We start from the raw sequence: 27,808 nt of genomic DNA on the forward strand, positions 1-27,808 counted from the left end.
TAAATTACTACAAACTGGCTGTTCTATCATGAACATCTACAGAATTACTGTTACACGAAGTTGAGAATCTACCATCTTAAATTTAATCCAAAACAATACTTGCAAATATAACTTCAAGAAAAATATTGTATAAATTAATAATTAATCTAGTTTATTGGAAAAACCTGACGTCACAGTTTATGACAAAAACACAATTGTTTATTCTATTTGTTTAATTGTTCTGTTTACATGAACAACTGTGGTAAAGATTTTTGTAAATATTTGCTTTTTGCGAACTGTTGATGTTGATTTTTAATAAAACGTTTCTCACGATATTATCAATATATTAGTTTACAAATTTTTAACAGTATAATATTAATAGTAATTAATAGTATTTCAATTTTTATTACTTTTATAAACAGAAAAATAATAAAGTTAGTCTTTACTGAACAGTTTCAAGGGGAGATATCTAGAGTAATTCTTCCCATTATCCAGGACTTCCTAAAGCAGTGGTTCCCAACCTGTGGTACGCTAGAACTAAAATATTGTCCACGAAACACTTAACATTTTTAAAGTAATAATATATTTATTTGACATGCGACCGTGTGTGAGGCGACGGCGCGATGAGGGAGACGTCGAGCGAGCGTAGAGCGCCCTAAAAACAAGTCCAGAAGTCGACTAAAAGCAAATGATGATGTGCGTGTCGCTTTAAGCAATATCATCAATCCCGGGATTACCCATCTTGTTAAAAAAAAAAAAATGCAGGCTCAAAAAGCACATTAATATAACTGAAAACATAATCACAATGTTAATTGAAGTTTAGTATTTTTAAAATCTAAAAGTAGTTGACTGTGATATTGAACCTTGTGGTCCCTGCTAACAATAAAAATATTAAAATGGTTCCTGGTCATAAAATGGTTAGTAACCACTGGTCTGAAGCATTCATGTACGAGGGTCGTTTGAAAAGTCCGTGCAAAGTCAGAGAGATAGCACCACTGGCGCGTATCGAGGTTATGTTTAGTTAGTAGCATCTCTTGGAAGAACACACGCCAAGTTTCAGCCAGATCGGTCTATTTCTTTGTGTTTGGCATTCGTTTGAATCGAGGAAGTCGAGTGATTTTCAAAAAATGGACGAAAAAGAATTTCGTGTGTTGATTAAACACTCCTTTTGAAAGTCAAAACGCCTCAGGAGACTAAAGAGGAGCTTGATAAACATTATGGTGACTCTGCACCTTCGATTAGAACAGTTTATAAGTGGTTTCAAAATTTTCGGAGTGGCCATATGGGCACAAGTGACGCTGAACGTTCTGGACGCCCAGTTGAGGTTACTACTCCAGAAATCATTGATAAAATCCATGATATGGTGATGGATGACAGAAGAGTGAAGGTGCGTGAGATTGCTAGTGCTGTGGGCATCTCGAATGAACGGGTACATAATATTTTGCATCAACATTTGGACATGACAAAGCTATCCGCAAGATGGGTGCCGCGATTGCTCACGCTTGACCAAAAACGAAATCGTGTGAAGTGTTGCAAGGACGGTTTGCAGCTGTTCCAGAAGAATCCGCAGGACTTTAAGCGTCGTTTCGTCACTGTGGATGAAACATGAATAAATCACTACACTCCTGAGACCAAAGAACAATCTAAACAATGGGTTACAAAGGGGGAATCTGCGCCAAAAAAGGCGAGGACCGTTCCTTCGGCCGGAAAGATTATAGCGACTGTCTTTTGGGATTCGCGAGGAATAATCCTCATCGACTATCTGGAAAAGGGTAAAACTATTACAGGTGCATATTATTCATCGTTATTGGACCGTTTGAAAACCGAGCTGCAAGAAAAACGCCCACGATTGGCCCACAAAAAAGTCCTTTTCCATCACGACAACGCACCAGCTCACACCTCAGCAGTTGTGGTCGCAAAATTAATGGAAATAGGGTTCCAACTCGTTTCACATCCCCCCTATTCTCCAGACTTGGCTCCCTCGGACTACTATTTGTTCCCCAATATGAAGAAATGGCTGGCGGGAAAAAGATTTTATTCAAACGAGGAGGTGATTGCAGAAACGAATGGCTATTTTTCAGACTTGGACAAATCCTATTATTCGGAAGGGATCAACAAACTAGAGCAGCGTTGGACGAAGTGTATAAGCCTAAAAGGAGACTATGTTGAAAAATAAAAAAGGTTTACCCCAAAAAATTAAGTAGTTTTTATTTTTGCAAGGACTTTTCAAACGACCCTCGTATTTCAAAGTATGAGAAATTTTTTTAAATGAATAGCGAAGTTCTTTCCACTATTGCTGTAGCTGAGGCTGTATCCGCAAAAGTATGATCTACTGGGTCCCATTTCCTGTCTATATTTTGGATTTTATTTATTGCTCCATAATAGAGATTTATGTAGATTTAGATTAGTTGTCTCCGGTTACAAGACGTCTAATTTGTTAGGTTAAATGTAAAGTAATTTCATATTCTATTTTAGTGCTTACGGTTTTACTTACTGACCTACCTACTTCATGATCCTTCATGGACTTTGTTTGCTAAATTTTTGCATTTAGTCCTACTCCTCACGTCTGCGCACCTCTTGCATTCTCCAGTCTCAAAACGAACTACAACCAGTTTTATGAAAATCTTCTTCCAGACATATCTTTCAGATGCCCAATCTGGAATCCTGTATTCTGGCTATCTTTTGACCAAATTCCAAGACAATTTAAAGTGTTTAGGATCTACAGATGACAGAACAACTGCTGCAATCTTTCATATCTTCTCATCCGCTAAGTTTAGTCGCGCGGGCGGATTCTGCAGTACTTTACTTTCCGGTTAGATTTTTATTTAGTAGAGTCAACAGAGATTGTAAAATATAGATGTATAATCACGCGCTAAATATACATATAGATGGCGTTCTAAGTCATCTTTTTTTAAGTGGACTTTTAAAATCAAAATCTAATTTCTCAATTTGGTGAAATACTTGCAACAGCGAGAGGACCACATACTTTTATCACAGTAAATTTCCAAAAAACGCACATAAATCGTTTACAACAGGGGTGAGCAACCTTTTTAATCAATGGGCCAATTTAAATTTAAATTTTTTTTTGGCGGGCCGCACATAGATTAACTCTTACTAATAATTTACGAAACGTCAGTATTGCATGTTTGAACAAGTCACCGACAAGTGTGTATCTCGTCACAAAAAAATCGTGCAGACGCGGCGCGTTCGTATTGCATGTTTAAAAACGTCGTCGACAAGTAACTCGCCATAAAAAAATATTTCGGTTTAGTATGTACTACCATTTTATTATAATTAATTTTATAACAATATATTGATGGGAGAAAGTCGATAAAATAAATTCAATTTTAGAAATGCTTGGCGGGCCGCGTGTTGCTCATCCCTGGTTTACAAGAATTATACGCTGTTTAATCCATCCTTCCAAAGAGAATATAGTATTTTAGCTGTACATGTGTGTACATAATGTTCCCTACTTATATGTATACAGGTGCGATCGAAATTGATGGACATTTTATAAATAGAATTTTGTATCATGTGTACAAAAAATTGATGTCATTATTTAATGAAATATTACACATTATTTTATGAGTGTGTTTTATTTAAAAGGTTTAATGTGAATAGTTCGAAAATTATATAGTACTTGGATTTTTTTTTCCCGATCAGCTTAACTTCTGTTGTGACTTTGATTTTCGAAAGTTGTATCTAGGCGCAAATTAAAACAATTATTGTGGCTCCCTTCATTGTTAGCGTTTGTCTGTAACAAAGATGTTTGTAGTTTAAAACTGATAGAGTATATTAAAACTAGAGTTTGTCTGTGGATTCGCTAAACCGAAATTATTGTATCTATTGAATACTTCTGTGGAACGTCACTAAATTGTATGAGCGTTCAAGATGTTAGTATAAGTCATATTCACGTTGTTAGGCTATGAACAGATGGCCAATCACTTTTCCTAAAGGATATATCCATTAATCAGAAAGTATTAAATTTTAAGTTTTATGATTTGATGGTTTTTAAGTTATTTTGGTCTACATATAAATTTTCTTGTCCTTCTAAAAAGTTTTATTTCATCTTAAAATTGTACGAATAAAGAACAAAAATGGCGTAAATTCAATTTGCCATCTCATTTGGTGATATAAAATTTAGTTTGAATAATTGGCATTCTTATTTGTGATAAAATGATTTGTACCAACCGATGTGTCATCAAGTTGGATTTAATTATTATTTTTTATTTTAAAATGGCTTATCTGTCTCAATGCACATAACAATTATAAAATCTTTTTCTGGAAATTTTGGAAGAAACCTTTTTAAAGAAGTTTTCGATCATAAAGAAGGAGCGGATAAAATTGCACCTAATGTAAAGAAAAACAAGTAACCACTGTATTCGCTAACATACATACAAACTTTTTCTATTAATAATTTTATGAATTTTTAATAGTCTCCTTTTTTAAAATGGTCTCCACATCATGAGGTAGAATGAGGTTTGTTTGAAAAGCAGAACTCCTTCCTTCCTTCTTATCAACAATACATAGTTTTAATGATCTCACTAAGGCCAACAATAACCAATAAACTAGCATTAATAGGAATAGAAGCCATAAAACACTAATAACTAGATCTATTCAATGTTCAACACTACACAGGCCTTAATAATAATAATATTTATTATGAAATAATATTCCTATTTGTTTTTTGTTCATTATTTCCATTGTTTTAATCCAATTTTATGTAAAATATTGATAAATTTCAATATAAGTAAAGAAAAATTAATAATTTTCATTAAAGTATAAAATATTTACTGGATATTTTAATATCTTGTTTCTAATAATTTTTATTTCCAATAAAAATAATTTTTTATGATTCCCTGTAATACCAATTTATTACATGGTAATAAACTAGAACTAACTAGACAATTATTATAACCTATTTAATCATTTATTTTTCTCTTTAAACAAATATTAATTTTTGCATTTTTCAAAAACTTTACGTGCTTTTTCGTTTTAAAATGAACACAAATTGGACTCAGAGCAATCTAAAAGATTTTTATTTTTGTGTGAAAAGTTAAAAATCGATAATCTGCATGATTATGCTTCAATAATTCATCTGTTGGTGTCTGCTCTCTGGAATTGTCTTTATCCATTTAAAAACATAATTATCCTTAATATTATACGCGGTGGCAAAGGAGCTGTTCCCCTATGAGTTCTCCAAATAACCATTTTTGAGAAAAAAATTTAAATAAAGTACTCAATCGAATATACGAAATAATCGAAGAATCATTAGGAAAAGATTAAAAAGCCTTTAATTAGAAGTCGATTGGCCAAATCAAAGGATCTTCAGAGTGTATTTAAAAGTGTATTTTGAAAATTGAACACATTGTACTTCCTTTTACGTAGTTATACACAATGTATTATTACACTGATTTAAAAAACGAAATTTAATTCAATGACACACCGCAAATGGGTTAATATCAGAATGTTGAAGTTCCTCAAGGAATTTCAATTGAAATTTACAACAAATAATTACAAATAACTTTGTCATTTCTTGAAGTTAGACATCATCCATGGAAATTAGTTTTAAAAAAATAAATAAATAACTTCCAGCGTATTGAATTAAAGTTAATTTAAAAATATTATATTAAATTAATTTCTAACAATTGTTTAACTGCCAAGAGAAATACATATTGTAAGGTAATTTAGCGTTCTCCAGGCAGCTTTATCGTCATAAACATTGGTCATAAGCACAATGTGCGATAACAATTATTAGGACGATTACCTTACCCACCTTCCGTTCTCCTGTAGAAAGTTGGTTGGTGCGTTCGTTGACCAACCTATCTTGTGGGTGTACATGTTGTGTCAGAGTATGTAAAGTGTACACACATACACGCGTGTATATTGTTTTAAGTGTGCGTCTATTTCCGGGTATTTTTAACTTTATTTTTTTTTAACCAATTTGAGATAACCTATGTAAATGATATTCTCTCTCTTGTTTTGTTAACTTTGTATGTGTGTAGTTAAATATAATTTTGTGTAAGTAGGTGTGATCCTTTTCCGTTTTTTGTAAAAAGGAAATATCTGTTGTCGATCTTTGTTTGTGATTCTTAAAACTGTTAAACCAAATGTTTGGATAACTTTCTTTCACTCATTGTTGAAGATAGTATTATTAAACCGTGTCAAATGTTCGAAATAGTTTTGAACGGGAAATACCTTACAAAAAATCACAAGGTCTGCTGAAGTTGAAATCAAATCTTAAGAGCCTTATTTGAGAAAATTTTAAAATATAGGAAAAATACAATTCAGTTATTGTGAAATTTTGTACCGCTTTTGATTCATCTTCTTTTTATTATCATACAGATGAGGTCGGTGTTGGTGTAGTGGTCACGAACGTGGATTTGTTAGTGAGAGATCCTAAGTTCGAATCCTGAGTGTAGCTACTTTTTATTGGTTAAAAAGAAAAAGAAAATAGTAAAGTGCTTCCGCTCCCGTCCACGGAAACCTAATCGGTGTCAAGCCTCGATAAGCCCCGCCTGAAATAATAGGCGATTACTTTACCTTTCTTCTGGTGATAAGAAGAAGTGCTCGGAAGGAAGATCCGTGAGAAGAGAGCAGACTGGATTGATGAGGAATGTGAGATGGGTAACTTTGTGAGAGCACGAAGTATCAGTTTCCCAGCATAAGGAAATCCATAAGAAAAATTGGGAACCATCTGATGGAAGGACTCGTAACCAGATCAGATTATATAGCTGATAGGTGGGCGGCTAGCAACAGATATTCAAGATGTAAAGAGTTTTAGAGGTGCGCAATGTGATTCCAACCATTTCTTGGTAAGAAAGTCAGCTGGAGATCTGAAAATAGGGTGTCCCTATAATTTAGGGAAAACGAAGTGAAGAAAATATAAAAGAAAGATTTAAAGAAAAAGTAGAAAGCAGTTTACAATCAGGATAATGCAGCATTCATCTAAATAAAGAGAGCGTTGATTGATGCCGCGGAAGAAGTGCTTGGAAGGAAGACCCATGAGAGGAGAGCAGACTGGATTGATGAGGAATGTGAGATTGCTGTCAGAGTGAGGAATGAAGCACGAATTGAAATATAACTGGTCCAATAGCAAAGTTTGAAGTAGAGAGTAACCAGTGGTCAGGTCTAAGGGCAAAACTCTCAGTCTGAAAGCTTCTCCAATAAAAGAGGGTTGAGACAAGGTGATCCGCTAACCTCCGTGATATTCAACTTATGCCTATAAATGGCCAAAGAATCAGGAGTGCATCATATTCAACAGGTTGACCCAAGCAACACTCGGCGTATGCAGATGATGTGCTAACAATTACTGGAACAAATATAGCATTTGAATAAGTTTATATTTTGTTTACTTCTGGGATTGAAGCTTTAGCTATCTATGGATCTCTCTGGACCCATGTAGCTATCCCCCAATAAATAATAATAATAATAATTGTGACAAGAAGAAGGTAGCCTTACCACCTCCCTCACTTATAAAGTTATCGTTCAAAAACATACGTACAGTAAGAGTGCCATGTTTAAAGAAAACACACATACCCAGTTTTCGAATCAATCTTCATAAAATTAAAAAAATTTATCCAATAAAGTGGTACATAACCTTATTTCAGCATCTTCTAAGCACCTGAGTGAATTATAAAATTAGAACTTTTTGGGTTTTGATGGGGGTGGATTCTGGGGACCTCAAAATGGACATTTCCGGTTCGAGGAGTAAGAGAAAGTGAAGACAAAATAAATATATTGGCCAAATTAATTATAGTCTGCAATGATGTAAGGATGATGGATGATTGGTGTTGTAAATAGATTTCCTGTTTATGTGGCAGTGCTTCACAAAAAATTAAATCTGCTTAGAACAGCTTCATTTCTGTCTTTGTTTCCTGTAATTAATGAGGAAACGCAAAAAAAAGTCTTTTCAATCAAATTTATAACTTATTTAGAGAGTTCCATGTTTCTTGTCTTAGAACTTCCGGTTCTTCAGCTTTCAGGAAGTTGCTCAGTCCGAGTTCATCTTTATGGACGAACTGGATAGTAGGCAAACTGGCTTGTTGGGGCTCTGAAGAGAGTCGATTTAAAGAAGATGTAGGTCTTTCATGTACTTCTCTCTGAGTCCTGGTTGTACCTCTTAGATTAGATTCAACTAGCCACTATGACCCCCCTTGGATCTATTGTGGCTCCCCCCACTCTAAAGTTCGCCTTCCAGACCCGTCCATTTGATAAGACTCTTAATCCTAGAGAGCGAATCTTGGGTAAAGATCACAGGCCTTGGTTTTTCCTCCCCGAGAAGTAATAACCTTAGCCAGACGAGTCCCTCACACTGACAGAACACATGCAGTGCCGTTTCCTCCTCTTACTGTCAGAACCTACAAAGGCTATCATCTGCCAGGTCCATGCGATGCATGTGTTTTCTGAGCCTGCAATGGCCAGGTAATAGGTGGTGTTATCCTGATAGCACCACGGCCTTGACGGATTAATTCTGCAGTCAGCCTAGACGAATAGCCTGTGATGAACACCTTCGCCTGTCTCTGCCCACCACTCCTGAGACCTACTCCGCACCCATAGGTTAATGGGCAGAGCCCCCAAAATAGGGCTCCAGGCCAACGAAGTGTCCCACAGAGCCTTCCCAGGCCAATAAATCTGCCACTTCGTTTCCCTTATGTCCTGAATGACCAGGAACCCAAACCAGAAAGACCTTATTTTGGTCACTAATTTTTTTCAGGACACCCAGATAGTCCCAAACCAGGCTTGAGTTGACCTGTTAGGAACTAATAGCTCGTAGAGCAGCCTGGCTGTCCGAGAATTAATTAATAATTCCTCTCCCATTAATCTCGGTAGCACAGAACCTAATTGCAGCTAGGTCAGCCTGAAAAAACCGTTGCCAGTTTCCCTAGGCTAACCGAAAACCTACATTTTCTCCGGACACTCTCGAGGTTGTACCTCGTACTGGGCATTGTACTTAAAGGAAATAACTCTATATAATGTGACTTATAGTAGTCCCCCATTTTTTGTAGCATTAATGAGAAGAAAACAGTTTGTCCTGAGGAAGTTCGAGATGTTAGGAAAAGGTTGACAATGAACTCCTTACTCTGCCCGTGTACTACCTCTCCAAGTGCAGACCAATCTATTCTGGCTGATCTGAATCTTACGTAGCTGAAGTCCGGGTCTAGATTTGTTATTATTATTTAGTTATTTTGATTTGTTATTCGCTATTTCTTGGGGGATAGCTTAATGGGTCCAGAGAGACTTGGATAGCCAAAGCATCAATACCAGAAGTAAACAAAATATAAACTTATTCAAATGCTATATTTGTTCCAGTAATTATTAGTACATCATCTGCATACGCCGAGTGTTGCTTGGGTCATCCTATTGAATATGATGCACTCCTGATTCTTTGGCCATTTATAGGCATTAGGTTGAATATCACGGAGGTTAGCGGATCACCTTGTCTCAACCCTCTTTTAATGGAGAAGCTTTCAGACTGAGAGTTTTGCCCTTAGACCTGACCACTGGTTACTCTCTACTTCAAACTCTGCTATTGGACCAGTTATATTTCAATTCGTGCTTCATTCCTCACTCTGACAGCAATCTCACATTCCTCATCAATCCAGTCTGCTCTCCTCTCATGGGTCTTCCTTCCAAGCACTTCTTCCGCAGCATCAATCAACGCTCTCTTTATTTAGATGAATGCTGCATTATCCTGATTGTAAACTGCTTTCTACTTTTTCTTTAAATCTTTCTTTTATATTTTCTTCACTTCGTTTTCCCTAAATTATAGGGACACCCTATTTTCAGATCTCCAGCTGACTTTCTTACCAAGAAATGGTTGGAATCACATTGCGCACCTCTAAAACTCATCTTGAATATCTGTTGCAAGCCGCCCACCTATCAGCTATATAATCTGATCTGGTTACGAGTCCTTCCATCAGATGGTTCCCAATTTTTCTTATGGATTTCCTTATGCTGGGAAACTGACACTTCGTGCTCTCACAAAGTTACCCATAGGGCCGGCGAGATAAGGTTGTATGTGTGCATCTAATTGGTCTAGCAAACCCTATGCTAGCACCCTAACTAACATCTTAGGAAGCCACAAAATTCTTTTATATCGCAGTGGTTTTTTACTTTTCTGTAAAGAACCATTTCAGAATTATTTACGGTCTTATGTCTTCTACAAATTAAAAGAAATTAATTTTTACTTGAAAATGGCTACAATTATTTGTCTCTGAACTCTGTATAATTAATGTGCTCAAAATTAAATTAAGTCTTGTTATTTAGAAACATTTTTCTGAAACAATTCGTTTAAGAAAATATACGGGAAATTGGGGTTGTTACGCTTCCTTCCACCCAATTTGCTTCATAATTTTAAAATTTGAAGTTTCGATAGAATGCTCAAGTTAGAACCTATTAAGTTGCAAGAAAAAAGTCGTGTGCATTTATTTTGATTCACTTTATTCCATTATCGAGTCAAAATGTCGTAGGAAAGCTAACTGCTATGAAATTCCCCATTTCTAATTGTACAATATGAACAGCCCGTGAAAGAATTGAAAACCAAGAGCTAAAATAACAGCCAATATTAGAGCATGTTTGTGTTTGTTCTAGCGATTATCGTTATCTCCTATTCTATAAGTTATTATTAGATAATGTTAGGAACTCAGTTCGATAATACTTCCAACACCTGTTCTTTATAACTACACTGGAGAAGGAGCTTATTTGTGCTTACATTTTTATATTAAATTGAGGAACCACTCTTATTTACTGTTATGGGGGAGGAGTAGAATTGGGAAAATTGGAGGGAGTTTCGAAGACCGGAAATACCAATGGTTTATGGAAAGGATTTTAACATAATTTTGTCTCTCTGACTCTAGAAATTAAGTTACTAAAAGATTATTTTTCTAACAGTACACATCTTTAATTTAAATTATATTTAAAGCATTATTATTTTTAAAATAATTTTATGGGGAGGATCCTCCATTTTAAAACTTCTGTCTTTACTTGAATGTCTTCTTTAATTTTTGTCTACTAGGTAGGGAAAGTGCGTATTGCGATCAAATCATAATTTCGAAATTGAGTTGAAGTAAAAGTTTAAAGGAGAAGTTATTAGATAATTGGCTGTTAACTTAGTGATCGAAATTCCTCAACCCAAAGTACTGATTTACTAAATACATTTTTCACTTCTTTTTTTATATGTTTTCCAAAACAGCTCCCTCGATCTTCTTTAAAATCTTTGGCTTTATCCATCAAGACAAGATGGAGAACAAGTCTTATATACACATACACGTATAGTCTTATTTATAAGAAAACCAGCCGAATAAGTTCTTGTAGAGAATCACTTTCGAGACATAGATATAAGTTAGCACTTTTATGTCGACTGATTCTGAAACTCTGGACCCACCCTCTTCCAATATTAAGGTTTCTTAAATCTACTAGGCCAGGGTGTTCTGCTGTCCCTCCTGCATGTATATTATATTCTCATTAATAACCAACCAATCCAACCTTTTCACCAACTCTGACTAGGTTAATGAATTAATTCATTTTCAATTTCATTCGATCGACTTCTGTTCGATATTGTATCAGATGATGCAGATTTTAGTTGTAAGAAATGGAATGATCTTATTGGCGTTAAATTTAGCGGAGACTGTACGTGCATTTTACAGCATCGAACGACTTTCAATGTCATTCTGAACAGGCGTACTTGATCATACGGAATTCAAAGTTTAAGTTATTTTCTACGTTCACTATGGTCGGCTGAAACGAAGTCCATACATAGAGTAATACGTAGTACAATGATAGAATTCCATTAACTTTCAAAGAATCAATCGTAAGGGTGAAGATTAGATCTGTGTGAATCTTGTCGTTTGACGCTATTAATCTTGCAAATCAGTTCTAGGCTTATTTTAAATGATTTTCTCCATTTAACTTCAATCTAAGTGCACCAGGTACAGCGTGGTCATCCAACTTGGAGATTATCCTCACCAGTATCTTAGTGTTGTACTCCTTGCCCACATTTCCCTTCATATCTTCATGCACCTAATTTATATACCCACAAAACCAACGATAACTGTTCATTTTACTGACAGCTGTTTTCAAGACGACATCCATTTTATTTAAATTGTTTACATTCTTTTCCTTATTTATTGACGAAAACGGTGAATCACACCCCCCACCTCCACTTAACGCCTCTCTCCCCCTCTCTCTCCGAGACTTAGTGATTACCAATCAGTCAGTGTCCAGCATGACTTCTACGGACTTACACTGTGATAGATTCCTATCAATTATTAATACTGGTATGTATTGTTATTTCAGTAACTTAAAGCGATTAATTTAAAAATTTGATCTGTTTTAAAACTTAGGTAATTTAGTTTTACGTCATGAAAATTACGATGGTTTTTAGGAAGGCCATTTTTTTTTTTAAATACATTATCCTTGGTTAATTGCATTAAAATGGCTGATATGATACATTTAGCATTAGTTCCACAACAGTAATATTATTTATTATCCATCTCATCTGAAGCTAATCTTCATTCTACTATATTACTAATTTACTATAACTTCAGGTGTTTATCCCTATTGAGGGAGACGAAATATCTAGTAAATCTTAGGCATTTAATTTAGATTTTAGAATGAATGAAGCAAAAATATCTATTTTTCCGTTGGCCTTCTGCGCTTAGAACAAGTAGCTATGAAGTTGTGATTGTGATGAAACATTCTTGGAATAGTTTTCCTCTTAAGATATTCATTTCATGACCTGTTTAATTTTATCGTTCAGTAATGTGAAAGTCATGTAGTACATTCAGTGCATCGGATCTTAACAGAGAAGTCCAAAGTTTCAAGAAGAAGTTCTTTAAAAATAAGATAAAAAATTAAATGAATTCATTTGGATTTCGAGAAATTTGCCCATCTGTTCTAACAGTTTTCTCTAAATTTAGAAGTTTTGGTGACTCATTTTAAGGCTCTTTACAGTCTTCCATCCGTCTTCTCCGGAACTGTTCTAAAATGAATTTATCTGGAAATGTTTACTAAGTGCTACAAACTTACTACGATATAATTAGTTTATTGTCTTTCAAGAAATGGTTTTAGGCGTTTCACCAAAAAATTTTCAAATAAATATAATGAAAACTAAATTAATAAATTTAATGAGCTTATATCCGATAACATGTTCCACTTCAAAAAAATTTCACTATCGTTATCTTGTTCCATTTTTTCTTTAAATTTGCTTTCAAAAAACAAAAAAATCAATTTCTGGGAAATATTAAATACTACATTTTCCTTGTTAATTAATAATTTTAATGAACCATTGTGGTAACAATTACAATTATTGGTGCTGTTTGATAAAATAATTTTTAAAAATCAACCCAATTTTGGTCTAATTTTCTTCTAAGGGAGAGGGGGGCTTTTTGAGAAAATACATAAAAATATTAAATTAAATCGGATAAGCAGGATCATGTGTCAGGTTAAATGATATGAGAGGCTAAACTATTGGACTTCCGCTCTTATTAAAGGAATCGCCTTTTTTTTCAGGCGGGGCTTAACGTCCAACTACCAATCAGGACTTCCGCTCTTATTGGTGGATTACAATAGCTCCAGAAGTTTTGTAGAAATTTGAATTCAGATAGTTGCTAATTTAAGGTACCCGGTAACTAATTATTGATTTGTCTTTCACTGGTTTAGTTCCTGGTATGGAAAACTTCAAATGTTTGCAGTCAATTGTCAAAAATTTTATTAATTTGTATTATTAAAACGCCAAAATGAGATGTTGGATCTTCCTAGATCCTCTGTTTTGTTACCTTAATAGGGCATTTCACTTTTATGGAGACATCTGTACAAAATGGAACTAAATCTAGATCATATAACTAAAAATCTATAGGCAACCTGTATTTCCTAAACGTTTATAAACTCCTACGCTCAAAATTAACTAGGTAATGTCCACGATAAACAAAAATAGCAGACAATCATTTTCAAATTAAAAACTCGTACCTAATTTCTTAGCTACACAACACGTACCGTCGAACTACAGACTGATGTCGTTTGACCGCAAAACAAGATGCAGATTATTCTAAATAGTTACCACGAACATACACAAATTTACGTGATTAGTAGAAGGGACACCAATCGGCTGTTTTTCTAGGAATCCCTTATCATTAAAGGAAATGTAGTAACCGTTTAAAATAAAACGTCATAGCATATGATCGAGTAGTGAACTGCAGCTTGCATTATCTGTTGTATGTATTAATACAGGATGTGAGAGGATAATGGAGTAGCCTGAACATTCTCTAGGATTATGGGGGACAAGAACTATAGGATTATCCATACAAAGATCCTTCTGCAGATAAATTTTAGAGTAGACCCGATCACTTAAACGGAATATAATTACCACCTAATCAAAACTTCAATGTAAACCAGTGATAACAGTCGCCGATATAGTTATCTTTCATCTGGTAACCACAAGAGAGTGAAACCTCCAGAAGGAGCACTCTCCTATCACGTGGCTTGCATTCTGGTAAGGTGAAATTGAGTAGCCATTTCCTTTAGCCATCTTGGCTGACGATGTCCAGACCAATAAAACGAACAAATACGAGTACACTGGCATAAAAACAGAAGTTAATGTCAATTGTTGGGTGCAAATATTTGGAGTTTAGCCGATGAACTTAACGTCATAACCTGTAGACATGTTACCCACCTTTACATGCTTACTTTAGATGGCCAAAGTAGATGTTAGATCGTAATGGATTTGGGTTAAAGCCGCACTCTTTACTCTATTCAGCTAGGTAACTTTTTCCTTATTATCTCAGATACTTTGCTAAACCTTAGTTCGAATTTAGAATATAGAACACATCGACGATATAAGAATATTGTAGCATACACATGACATTCTATTGCATTGAATTAGCATAACTCCTTTCGTTTTTCTCTTTAAAATTTCTGTAAAGGTGTAGTTTTCCATCAAGAGATTTATTCTATTGTACCTCCTCGTAATTCTATAGCAAGACATCTTTCTCAGTTGTAAAAAGGGCTGTACTTCAGCAGTTACCCAATTAGAAATGAAACATTTGAAATCAAATGAGTGATTGTCTAGATTCCAATAACTTCGTAATACCACTTTTATTGGACAAAAGTTTAATTCAGTATTGGGGAAATGTATCATACTAAGTTTATGGATAATCTAGGCGCTGACATTTTGAAAAAAAAAATCATTTGAAACAATTTCTGGTTTGTAAAACAAAATATTTTATTTAAATAGCAATATTTTTAAAAAATAATAATAATTAATTAAATAAATGCAAACTGTTTTCCCACTGCCGATACAAACGCCATTGCGCCGATTTGAACGTAGTGGGGGATAACTAAGTTACCCCTACTTTTTTGTTTTTTTGACTCCTCATTTTTTTATTATGCCCCCACTCTTTTGGATCTAGCTCGGACAATTTCTTTTCAGTCTTCAACAAATAGTCAGGTGGTCAAGTTATCCAGGCGACCATTAGATCTAATATACCCGCCAATTTATAATAAACTAGTAAAGGTATGTATTTGTTAGATTTTTTTTTTGTTTTTTTCAATGTTCTTAACAACGAAGCTTATCTTTTTTTTTTTTTAATTGACCATAAATTTGTGTTATGCATGATGTTTTCCCATCCTTTCGATTCCAGCGTTGAATCATTTTATGCATTTTTGTATTGGTTTTCACTTTACTAGTTGTTAACATTGGCATCATTTTATTTGGAAATAAAACTGAAGTGTAATTTTCAAACAAGTTTCTTTTGTTATTTCACTTTTTTTCTGAAAAACTCCGGAGTTTTTGCTTTCACCCCAATTCGCTCCGAATCTCCCATGGAATTAAATTTGCCCTGTAATAATTTCTTTATAGATTTGACATGTAATTTTTAACCTCTAAGTTAATTTTTATTTTTCTGTATTTATTTTATTTCTTAACTGGCCCTCTAAATAATGTATTAACTCATAACACATTCTTTCTCTTACACAAAACAATTTTCTCTTACAGTTATTAGTCCAAATTATTTATATTTTATTTCAACAATTATTTTGCTGAACATTTTATAGTATATCTACTACAGTCTAGTAGTAAAGTAACTGAATTTAACCTCTTCATGTTAGGCCACATGGCAGCGCCGCTATCATCCCTTGGAAGTGTGGTTTACAATCTTCTTTCTCTTATCCTGTAAATAGTTTCAAACATTTGCATTTAGGTCTTTTTTTTTATGTGTATAAGATGTTTTTAGAAAATCGATAGAGACTATCACAAAGTTCTTCCGTTAAAATTTCGGCAAATATAGCACTTCCTCTTCAAAAAAAAAATAATAATAATTACAAAGTAGGGAAATCGAAAGGAACGGTTTTTATTAAATTTGCATTTCCGGTACATAATGTTGGCTGGCCTGATTTTCACAAAAAAAAAAAGAGCCCCTGACTTCTTGTCTGCAACTAAACAAAATGTCCTATTCGAACTTAAGTCATCTTTCTGTTTGAGTTATTGATGTCCCAATAGACAGACGTGTATCAGTTTTTAGAATTTACTTTTTCTTTACAACTTTTACTATAAAAGGTCTACTTTAGCTGGAAACTAGCTTAAACCAAAGTAAATAAATAAAAACCTTTACAAATACGAATATTCTTCCCATATTTCACACAATTATGTTATTGGTACCAATATCACAAAATGAACTTATGAAAATACAAATATTTAAAAAAATTGCCACGTTTTTAAATTTTATTACTATAAAATTCCCCCTCCTTTCCTTCTCTATATTATATTAGTTATGTATATAACTAATAAAGGGAACTCACCAATCATCCATAGAGATAAAAACAAAGTAATGGTTGACGGTTTCCACCAATGAAATTACACCAACAAATAATTTAGAATTTTTACGTTGGTACTAATGTTTGTCATATTATTTTTCTTTTGTTTTTGCTTTTTAAATTTTACCTTTTTTTTCATATTTTATTTTTAAAGTTCCATAGATATTGTGGCAATAATTATCTGTTTTTTTTTTTCGTTTTTTTTAATTTGGTTAAATATGCCATGCTTTTTAATGGACGGAGATAGTGGGTGCCTAGAAATTAAGGAAATTTCAATTATATTTTGTTTTCTATTTTTATTTTCACTTCCTGCAATTACAGTAAGAGGAATTATTGCGATGTCAAATTTTTGCTAGCAAATTTCCGTGTGTAAGAGTTGGTGAGTTGTAAGGCCGAAGGAACTTTTTTAAGGGCTACCAGGTGTAGTAAATTTGTGATAGTTGTTTCCTCAGCCACAATTGTTAGTTTTTCTGAATACTTTGCTACGTTTTTTAAATATTTTTATTGAAACTTGAACTAACCATTTCTTCTTTTTTTTCAAGTTGCAAAAGTTAGTATCAAGTATCTTCGAGAATATTTGACTCAGTGAGAAGAATAGATTCCTTTCTTGGCTCTAAATCCTTTCTTCTAACCTAACCATTGTTTGAGTCTAGGCAACAAAACTGAATACATCATTGGTTTGTTTACCTTCAGTTGTTGTGTTTCTTATTTTTTACTTCCACACCTCTGTCCCAAATAAAGAAGTATTGTGATCAAGTCGAATTTTCTTTATTTATTTACCACCAAAATTGCACATTCAATGGACATTTTATTACAATAATTGGAATCATTTAAGTAATTTTACTGCCATTAAATTTGCATTAATTATGTTTAGAATTTATTAGATGTCACCTAATGCTCGCCATTTTCATAAACAAATTATTTGTCCAATAAAGAGTAGCTATCATTAAGTGTAAGTCCATATATTCCAGCGAACTGCGGTTCTACCGGTCTGATCCACCACCCCTCCCCCAAAAGTGCCCTTAATCGAAGTATTACAGAAAAATGTTTCGAATAAAAGTTGTAGAACTAATTGAGAGCTATAATTATACCAAGTTTGGAGAAAATCCAAGTAGCCATTTTTGAGAAAAAGTTAAAAAAGTGTAAAATCTATTCAGTAAAGTGGTACTTCCGGTGGAGCTATTTTGACCAAAAATTTATTGTCGCTTCCGGTGGCATCACTTGAACTAAATATGAAATTTGAAACGTCTGCGACTTTCCGTTCCTGAGATATAGTGGATAAACTGACTATATTTATGTAAAGTCAGCACAAACCTATGCCATCAAGGCACGATGGGTTAGAGAACCGCGATTCTAGGAATTACTGGATCTGTAACCCAACCTGCCTTAGCCATGATGTTTATATTACAATTCTCTCTCTTTTCTCTTTAACTAGCCGAATGCGATCGGTTTTTGTCGGTAATTTTCGGCTTAGTTGATTATTATTAACTTATTTTATTTCCTATTTAATATTTAACATCTGTGATGCACACTCACACGACTTTTATTTATTAATATGCAGTATACAGTTAGGTTTTCTTGTAAACTAAAATTTATGTAAAATAATTTATGTAAAATCGAATAAAACACATGTTTTCTCGAACAGTTCTACAATAACTGAAATTACGAACTGAGGTAAGAATGAAACACTTCGGTTCTTGCTGATTTTGTGTGTACCTTTTATCGATTAATCAACCCTTAGACTTAACTTTTTAAAATTGTAAGTTTTTTTGTTAAGAAGATGATAAAGTTAGAACTTTAAATAAACTCTCTGAGTTGTGCCGACGACCTTTTTTTTCATGTTTGTCTCTTATTTATTTATGGAGATAAGTCAGGAACAAGATAACCGGAACTCTCTTCCCCATACTTTAACGAAGAGATTCAGGTTTACCACCATTCTGTTCTCTTACAGCTCTTTAGAGGAAGTCCAACATTGAATACTCTCAAAAGCTTAATTTCGGTAAACATTCCGATTTGTTAGCCCTATCTCCTTAGATTCTAAGTTTATAGGCAAAATCCATTAAAACCGGATGTGACTGGTTTACCGACAGTTTTATTCTTAAAATTTCTTATAAGAAATTAAGATAAAAGAATTAATTTTACTCCATTTTATAGTTAGAATTGAAAACTAGTTAAAAAATGTTAAGTTAAAGTTAAAAAAATTTAATAAAAAAAAGTTTGGAACATTTCTAGACGTTGTCTTTACTGCATTTCCTATGATAAGAATGCTAAAGTGACGCCAAGGTTATTTAGTAATATTTCGTCATATCTTGTAAGGGATATTGCGGTTAATACTACTACTGTTGGAAGAGTGTACCCAAGAGATTAAAAAAAAAAAGTCACATGTTTTATAATTAATTATTAATTAGTTTGTATTTAGCTTATTTGGACGGCTTATCTATCTGCACTTGCTTTATAACCTTGTCTGATAATGCTGAAGTAGGTTATAGTTATTGCCCAATTCGAATGGAGAGTTCACTGTGAAGTAGAGAGAACCTAGTTTGTGGAATTTTTTGTTTTGCATAGGACGCTCTTTAAATTATATTCGATTAGGAGGATAAAATTATTATTTCTAAAAATCTGATACTATAGGAACAGTAAAGTGCGGTACATAACCGGAATACAAAATAGTTACTTTCAATACGTTAAAAAAGGATAAACAGAGAACGTAACAATAAATATTTGATGCATACAAGATGGACATAAAGAAGACATATTGCTGGTAAATAAATTTAGTTTCTTTTGAAGTGGGCTTTTACAAAGAACTTATTACAAATGACAAAGGTCAGTCAAAACAACTTTAATACACACGTAGCACTCTTTATCAGTCTAAGTCATAACAAAAATTAAATAATATTATTTTAAAAAAAAAGCTTAACTCAACAGAATTAAGTGTCGATTGTGTTTGTATTTATATTTTTTTTTTCTAACTCCATCCTTACCACTACTAATCTCCATTAAGGAGAACTTAAGGGTGATACTAAGTGCTAAGTGTAGTAACTGAGTACTTCTATGTTTACACGAGAGCGTATATATTTTCAAGTTGTGGCGTACGCACAAAAGCAAACAAAAACACTTTTTTTCTTTTTCGTTTCGAATTATGTATGTCAGTTCCCCCCCCCCTTACAGACGGTCATATCTTTGCCCTTTCCTCACACCTCATTCCGGAGAGCTTAACTTGCAGCTTACAAGTGTGCCATAAAAAAAAAAGTTACATGAGAAAAAAAAGAAATATCTGAAAACAAGAGAACAAAACAAACTTATGTTTATTTATAATTTGTTTACTACAGTCATTTTTAGTTATTAAATATTATTCTCAAGAATTGAAACAACACTGTTTATTTTACAGTATAATTGTTAAAAACTGTCTTTTAAGAGGGATATAAGTAAACAAAATCTTCAACTAGTTCTGCTTCAACTCTGGCGTTTTCATTCATTCCCTTATACATTTCCTTATAACTTTAAATTTGAGAACATATTTAATTGTCACCACCTTTGTACTTTAGTTTTATAAGTAGGACTTCCAAGACTAGATTGTTGATTAAAGGTGAAGAATAATAATTCTAATTAATTTTTTTTTAAACTTATTGCCATACAGTTTTCAACTGAATATTCTTGTAGGTTTTTCAGTTCCAACAACTTCAGCTTTAAACTTGTCGTTAATCCTAAATAATCTTAGGAAGTATAATTGTTTGTAATTTTTACTGGCATATAGAGGAATTAGGTGCTGGTAGGTTTCAGTATTAGTGGTTTTATTTTCATTTCCAGTTATTAATGGCGCGTGAAGCCTTCTCAGGATCCTTATTGATATTACCGTCCAAGAGGAGATTTCCATTTTTATTTATTCTATTCCTAGAAAGTTAAAGTACTAATTTTTTAAATTTATTTCCGCCGGATTTACTTACTATTCGTTACAACAGTCTTTAGAGTAAGACCTGGACCTCCTCAATAAGTTTACTCCATTCGTTCCGGTCTGCGGCCTCAAGGGGGGGGCATCTACTCATTCCAACTCGAGGGAGATCTTCCTCAACATCAGAGGGCGCCATCGAATTCTTGCACCTTTTTTTATTAATAAGAGTAACTTATACGTAGGCTTCCTAACCATCTTAATCTCCTTTTCTTTATTTGGGCGACTATACTTGGAACTCCAGACGTTTCCATCAATTCTTCACATTTTTTTTCTCCTTATTTTCCATTCGCCATTAACGCACTTCTTGCCAAATATCTTTCTGAGTACTTTTATCTCCAAAATCTCGAGGTTCTTTTCATTTTGATTTGCTGAGCACCCATGTTTCGTTGGCATATATGACGACGATAGGTCTAATAATGGTTGGGTCTGGCATAATATACTGTAATTTATCTTTCTTTAGATATAACCACTATGTATTATAGATTAAAGTTTTTGGTGTGTTTATAAGAGAATTCTCTGTAAATCTCTGCTATGCATGTCTCGTTGAAGATGCCATTTTTCACTTGAAAATACTGTATACTTTCTATACCTGTTTCTTTCTCACTTGATAAGAAAATGTGAATCCAGAAAACTATAATTATATGTTAATTTATTTTTTTGAGAAGCAAGTTTTTGGGATGTAAAGAAAAAGTAAAACAAAATGTAATCGAGTTATATTTACGAAAATATTTTTGGCTTCCTTGCCCTTAAGTTAGACTTCTTTACATAAACCTTGATAAACTATATTTCAAATTAAAAAAAAATATCTCTCTAGATGGAAAAATGATTTTTACGAATTAAAATTAGAAGTAATCGCATTATCGTTTCAGACGCTCTAATTCTTTTATTTATAATCTCAAAACTGTTCTTTCTTCTTAAAAGAAGACAAAAATTATAAAAGAAAATGTAAGGGTAAAAAGAATTGATTCAGTTGCCCTTAATTTTGTAAATAGTTTTTACTCTTGACTCACTTAATTTAGGAAAATACAAAGTTTGAAAAAGAATTCAACAAAATTTTGTATTATATTTGATAAAAATTGATTTATATCTTATTTTATGCATTCTTATCCGTGTGGATATAAAGTTACCTATGAATTGTTTTGGATAAACTAGTTAATTCTTAATTTTTCACATATGCTTTCCGACAGCCAAAGTAAGAATGTTAAAAGAAAGTATTCCTTATTTTAGAAGTATTTAAATAAATTAAATTATTTGTAATAGAAAAAAAAATCACTTATGAGATAAACTAACAAACATTATTTGCAATCGACCCATATAATGTCCTAGATATATAGGCATCAATTACAGCTGATTTAACGTTATTAACGTGCAAGATTGTAATACATATATTTCCATTTTCTACAGTCGCCGGTAGAATCTATGGTTCAAGATATACCCAAATTGTGTTCTTAACTGAAAACCCGAATAGGGTATTCTTTTTTCGCCCAAGTAGTTTACAAAACTTCAGTTAAGTGTTCGATCATATTTTAAGCTCTTCAAAATTTAGTTTTTATAATTTGTATGACATCGTAATTCTTATCTATCTATAAACAGGAACTCAGAATCATAAAAAGTTCATACTTGTTGCTAGTGATGCTAATAGAGGAGGATGTGACAATAAGGTTTTTTGGTAGAAATATATTTTTCGCTTGACTTGAACAATTTCTAAAGTTTTGGACATTTTCACGAAAAAGGCTCCATTTAAGCAACTAGCTTGTCTAAAAAAAAAGGAGATCTCTAATTAGAAAAAGGTAGCAATTAATGGCGTCACTTTTATCAGGAAGTATGGTGATAATCTTTTCGATTTTACTATTTAATTATTTAGGTATATTTGTTTTTAGCGGAAATAAAATGGATATTGATAATTTTTGTTTTTAATATAGCTAGGCTTAGAAGGGAAGAAGGTATATTAGTGAGGGAACTAATTCCTCAGTTCCCACGATAATTTCTTATCTTTAAATTTTAAAATGATAAAACATATACACACACATGCACTTGAAACATATTTCCTCAGTTCTATTACCGATAATACTTACACTAACACTATCGTATTAAATATATCTATTTACATACAGGTATATTGGCTACATTTCTTTCGGATTGTAATATAAACTAATAAATTACAATTTTTTCCCCCCTTATTGTCATTATTATAATTAGTTTGATAAACTTGCCAGAGCGATAACATTTGAAATGTAGGGTCATTTTTATTATTTTATGCCAATTATCTGTAACGTATTTTTCATTTTATTTTCAATACAAGAATTTGTCTCAAATATTGCTACCTTTATTTCTTGTATATTTTATTTTTTTTTGGAGAGCCTTCTCTTATGTGAAATCAATCAGTCTATTGATCCTTCGTCTGCCGCTAACGCAAAATATTTTGTTTATTAAAAATTGAATTTGATAAATATTCCCATTGCTAAATAAACAAATAAGATGGAAACGGTTATTTATTTTGTTATAATTATAAATGCATTGTTTACAGCTGTTCACATCAGTAAACATTCCTTAAATGGAAATCATAATGTCATGCAGTTTTGTATAGTTCTGCGGGCTTGTTTAATTAGTGCTGCTTGGAAACAGTTTGGTTTGCAGGACTGTCTCTATATATTTTTTTTTTTAATTTTGTAATTATTAAAATATTTGGACAATTATTCACCTTGTAATTAATTATCATTGCATCTCTAGGACGTCCATTTTCTTTCTTCAAAAAATATGCTCGCCCTTACTATTCTAAAACAGCCTTTTGGCTTCATTATTTGTACAATTTGTACTTACTGTTTCCCCAATATTCCTTGTATTATCTAGATGTATGTTTTCAAGTTCGCAACTACGTCTCCAAAAGTCGCATCTCAGATGCAACCAGTCTTTTCATTAAAAACCAGACTTTATTTTTGAAAAGTTATAGTTTATGTAGTGACATCTATCGCCATCTATGTGTGTATGGGATATTTATGTATGTTTATTAAAATGTTAACATTCTATGAATAAAAAATCTTCTTCTTCTTCTTCTTAAATGGCGCTACAACTCATGAAGAGTCTTGGCCAGGGTCTCTTTCCTGCGCAGCCGCCCTCCAGTTACGGAATCCAAGCATTGCCAAAGCATCCTTTGCCACACAATCCTGCCATCGCGTTCTTGTTCTGCCTACCCTCCTGGGACCTTGTACGCTACCATCCATAATTGTTTTGGATATTTCTTCATCCCCCATCCTTGCCAAGTGCCCTGCCCATCACAGTCTTTCGAGTTTTACAATTTTGACGATATCCGGCTCCTCGAACAAAGCATATACCTCCCGGTTTTTCCTGTTCCTCCAGTTCTGTCCATCACGTAGGGGCCATAAATTCTACGGAGAACCTTCCGCTCGAATACCGCCAAGGACTTCTCATCTGCTTTTGACATGGTCCATGCTTCGGAGCCGTACATAAGCACTGGCCAGATCAACGTCTTATACATTTGAATTTTCGTGCTGCGGGAGATAAGCTTGCTTTTAATGTACAGTCGAACCTCGCTTAACGAGCATAATGCTTTCAACATTTCTCTTATTGCGCTGGAAGATTGTTGTTCCTCTGATATTTTCTCCTCTTTGTCTAATAAATTCTCTTCCACCAATTCTTGTTGTGAAATGTGTTGCAACTCAACAAGTTCCTCTGTGGATAGCTCTTGACTATGATCTGCTACAAGCTCATCAATATCATCTTTATCAACTGTCAATCCCATATCCGTGGCCAAAGACACAATTTCATTATCTAGAGATTCCACAGGTTCGGATTCAATCGCCTCAAAACCAGATTCGACGAGGATTTCAGGCCAGAGCTTCTTCCATGCAGAAATTAGAGTTTTTTTGGTAACCCCGTCCCACGCCTTGTCGATTATCTTGAGGGATGTAACAATATGGAAGTGGTATTTCCAAAATTCTCGCAAAGTAAGGTTTGTCTCTTCAGTCACCTCAAAACAATGTTCGAAGAGACCTTTAGTGTACAGTTTCTTAAAGTTGGAAATTACTTGTTGATCCATAGGCTGAAGTAACGGTGTAGTATTAGGAGGCAGATATTGAATTTTGATAAATTGAAATTCGTCAAGAAGATCATTTTGTAGACTTGGAGGATGAGCGGGAGCATTGTCCAGTACAAGCAATCTAAGCCTTTCTTCTCTGCCCAGGTCAACTTCGTTACAATATTTAAACACAAATGTCACTATATGGACTTTCCCTATACACCACTCATTCGGTGAAGTTCGGTTTCGACTGTATCAGTGCATTAGATACGTGGAGAATATGAAACGCATATGCGTAAACAGGAATGACTAATCGAAGAATGCGCAGTTTTCGATGAGTCAGCGAAAACTGCGCAGTCAGCGAAATGTCATTAGAAAACTATCGTTATGCGAAACATCGCTCGCTATAAGAATCAATTTGTTTTACTCGTTATGCGAATTACTCGTTAAGCGAGGTGCTCGTTATGCGAGGTTCCACTGTACTTTACTAGACCAAAATAGCACCTATTTGCGGCCAATGAATAAAAAATAATATTAATAAATATACAGAATTAAAATTTTACATATAAGCATATTTTTGTAGTGTTGAAAGAATTGGTGAATTGACGTATTTAGCCCAACTCACACAATAAACTCGCAAACAAATAATAAGAGATGCATGTGTCTACGTGTTAGTGTGAGAAAATAAGAGTTAGGGGCGGTAGAACACACACAACACCTGTACAAATAAAATACTGTATTTCATCTGTTCGAATGTATACAGAACTTGCTAGCATCATCAGAATATCGTTTCAATATATAAATATATAACTTTTACAATATTCAACTATTTTCTGTTTATGTCTAAAACAGACTCTCACATAGGGCGGGTCTTGACTGTTAATTTGGAATTCATTACAAACTTGTTTATTGCTGTGTAAAAACATTTATTGTTACACTCAAAAAAGTGTTCAAAATATTCAAAAAGTGTTTACATTAAATGCCAATAATCTGGCGCTATATTATTCACATTTTATTTAGTCAAAGACATACGAGTGTATAAAAGAAGAACAATAAGTACAATAACAAGAACATTTTCTAAAAATGTAGTTTTTTCCAGTTTTTACTAACTTATTTCTCGAAACCTAATTAATCTGGGTTGTTGCAATAAAATTACAGTCATAAAGGAGGGTTTGCCCTATATTTTAAAGAAAATTTGGGAATTTTATCTTTTATAGAAAAAGAGAAAAAAATTGTCAAAGTTGGGTGTTTTTCAACGTTACGCTTTTTCGTGCAGTTTTTGACGATCAACCCTTATACAACTGTCCTACTGGACACCGGACAGTTTTAATAAGTTTTTCGGATAATTATAATTATTATTATTATTTCGTTAGCAATGTACATCCGCTGCGAAGTACTGTGCTGCTTTCTATCGGTTCCAGGTTAAATTAAATAATTTCAGAATTTAGGAGGGTGTAGAATCAAAAAGTGTATATTTCTCCAACATCTATGGACAGTACTGGCTCAAGAAGAAGCGGGTAACCGGCCCTTTTAGGGATAACCATTCCCTAATATCAATATCCTCTCCGCTCCTCCTGCTAGCTACACCTGTTCTAGTCTTTCATCAATCTTCTCAGCTCTATCCTGAGGTAACCCTCAGTAATACTTTCCAGTTGCTGGATATTTCTGCGATGTTCACTAATGCAACGTGTGACTGTCGGCTTACTGAATAGTTGTGCTGGAAGGTAATATTTAGACAAAATAAACTAGCCACGTCACTTCTCCTCCTTCCAATGGCTCCATGTCAAAGGTGAAACTAATTTTAACACAATAAGAATTCATGCAGAACTTGTTCTAATTTTTATTTTAACGTAGTGCATTTCTTCTCTCTTTTTACTAGTCTCTCTTTCATTCCCTCACATATATATTTATCATTATTTTTTTTTGTCGTTGAAGCTAACGTATTGCTTTTTTTTTTTTTAAAAAAAAACCTCTATTAATGGTTTTCCTTCCGTTAATTAGTTACTTTTCTTCTGTGGATTACTTTTGTTCTTTTTAATTATTATTTTTATCGACTGTTTCACTTCCGTTTAGGTCTAATAATTGTCCTTTACTTAACGTAGTTATCAAAATAATATATTACGTATAAGTGTAGCGTGAAGTTTATTTTTTGAAGTTGCTGATTGTTATAGAAAACACATTCAATTGGGGTAGAAAAGTAACTTCTTAATTTTAACATCCTCTTAACCTGCGATCGGTTACGGAAAATAATGTGCACGCCACCTCTGGGTGTTGATTTTTCTAGGAAAAGGATGTGTAGTGAGGAAAAACCAGTAAGAAGGAACAAATTATCCTTAAAACAATTTCCTGTGCCTCTTCAACATCAGCCGTGCTCTCTCTTCTCTAACTTTTGATTTTGGTTGCGAGATTTATACAGTCCTTTCGGGGAATCTCAAAAATTTTATGAACTGTTTTCTAAAGTTATACGTATTTTGAGGATCCCCAGAGATGCAGCACATTACCCAATCATATACTTTACTATAACCAATTTTTTTTTTTTAACAAATAAAAAGTAGTCATACTCGGGATTCGAACTGGTGATCACCCAATTACAAAGCCAAAGCTCTTAACCACTAGACCATCGCTCGCCCCTAATTATGATTGTAATAAATAATGCAAAAGAATGTCAGGATTTGTTCTACTAGAGATTTCTATCAAAGCAGAAAGGAAAACATAAAATAAATAGAGATGGATAAGAAAGAGATTAGCTCAGTGATTGACGTACTGGATTCCTGCTATGCAGAGTTTCCGGGTTCTAATCCAACTGCTTTCCGTTAGATGTTCTGTTCCTAGGAGCTCACTTTACACTGTGATGGACAGGTTGTTGAAACGAGAGTACAATATCCAGAGAAGCCGGTTGTACTCTGAATAAAGCCTCTGACATCAATGCCCTCAAATAATGTTGACGTGTTTTAAATTTATATATAGATATATTTAGAATTGAAATATTGTAAGTATTAGTTGGACGTGACTATAAGGTGAGGGTAGCCTCCATG

At 33.6% G+C, this 27,808-nt stretch overlaps 1 protein-coding gene across 4 annotated transcripts in view; it reads left to right on the forward strand.

The window, feature by feature from the left end:
- Window positions 1-27,808, forward strand: part of LOC141456288 (uncharacterized) — a 61,918-nt gene that overhangs the window by 13,028 nt on the left and 21,082 nt on the right. Inside the window, exon 1 of one of the 4 annotated variants that reach the window (XM_074132158.1) lies at window positions 12,201-12,257. The exons of the other annotated variants lie outside the window; for them this stretch is intronic. The gene's annotated coding sequence lies outside the window, so the exon portion shown is untranslated. Of the gene's footprint in view, window positions 1-12,200; window positions 12,258-27,808 lie in introns of those variants that run through there. 4 annotated transcript variants of the gene reach the window in all.

The sequence above is a fragment of the Rhodnius prolixus genome, unplaced genomic scaffold, assembly GCF_049639745.1.
Source record: "Rhodnius prolixus isolate KJV_2025 unplaced genomic scaffold, Rpr scaffold_4, whole genome shotgun sequence".
Lineage (NCBI taxonomy): Eukaryota > Metazoa > Arthropoda > Insecta > Hemiptera > Reduviidae > Rhodnius > Rhodnius prolixus.